Source organism: Arachis hypogaea, chromosome 4 (genome assembly GCF_003086295.3).
Source record: "Arachis hypogaea cultivar Tifrunner chromosome 4, arahy.Tifrunner.gnm2.J5K5, whole genome shotgun sequence".
In the NCBI taxonomy this organism is placed as follows: domain Eukaryota; kingdom Viridiplantae; phylum Streptophyta; class Magnoliopsida; order Fabales; family Fabaceae; genus Arachis; species Arachis hypogaea.
The window spans coordinates 25,514,121-25,515,199 of NC_092039.1; the positions used below are offsets into that span (position 1 = coordinate 25,514,121).

Here is a 1,079-nt window from a genome sequence, read left to right on the forward strand (position 1 = left end):
TGAGCCAATATGGCATTCAGAGTGTCAATCTCAAGAACTCCTTTCTTCTGACTAGTCCCATTGTTCACAGGATTTCTTTCAGAAGTGTACATGAATTGGTTATTTGCAACCATTTCAATCAGTTCTTGAGCTTCAGTAGGCGTCTTCTTCAGATGAAGAGATCCTCCTGCAGAGCTATCCAAAGACATTTTGGATAGTTCAGAGAGACCATCATAGAAAATACCTATGATGCTCCATTCAGAAAGCATATCAGAAGGACACTTTCTGATTAATTGTTTGTATCTTTCCCAAGCTTCATAGAGGGATTCTCCTTCCTTCTGTCTGAAGGTTTGGACTTCCACTCTAAGCTTACTCAATTTTTGAGGTGGAAAGAACTTTGCCAAGATGGCATTGACTAGCTTTTCCCAAGAGTCCAGGCTTTCTTTAGGTTGAGAGTCCAACCATGTTCTAGCTCTGTCTCTTACAGCAAAAGGGAATAGCATAAGTCTGTAGACCTCAGGGTCAACCCCATTGGTCTTAACAGTGTCACAGATTTGCAGGAATTCAGCTAAAAACTGATGAGGATCTTCCAATGGAAGTCCATGGAATTTGCAATTCTGTTGCATTAGAGAAACTAATTGAGGCTTAAGCTCAAAGTTGTTTGCTCTAATGGCAGGGATAGAGATGCTTCTCCCATAGAAGTCGGGAGTAGGTGCAGCAAAGTCACCCAGCACCTTCCTTGCATTGTTGGCATTGTTGTTGTTTTCGGCTGCCATGTGTTCTTCTTCTTTGAAGAATTCGGTCAGGTCCTCTAAAGAGTGTTGTGCTTTGGCTTCTCTTAGCTTTCTCTTCAAGGTCCTTTCAGGTTCAGGATCAGCCTCAACAAGAATGCCTTTGTCTTTGCTCCTTATCATATGAAAGAGAAGAGAACAAGAAAATGTGGAATCCTCTATGTCACAGTATAGAGATTCCTTAAAGTGTCAGAGGAAAAGAAGAGTAGAAGACAGAAGTAGAAAATTCGAACTTATCAAAGAAGATGGAGTTCGAATTTTGCATTAAGGGATAGTGTTAATCCATAAATAGAAGGATGTGAGAAGGAG

At 40.9% G+C, this 1,079-nt stretch overlaps 1 non-coding gene across 1 annotated transcript; it reads left to right on the forward strand.

Moving 5' to 3' along the window:
- Positions 1-242: 242 nt before the first annotated feature.
- Positions 243-350, forward strand: LOC112799299 (small nucleolar RNA R71). The gene has a single exon (XR_003200875.1). It is a non-coding gene; the product is annotated as a small nucleolar RNA R71 (small nucleolar RNA).
- Positions 351-1,079: the final 729 nt, after the last annotated feature.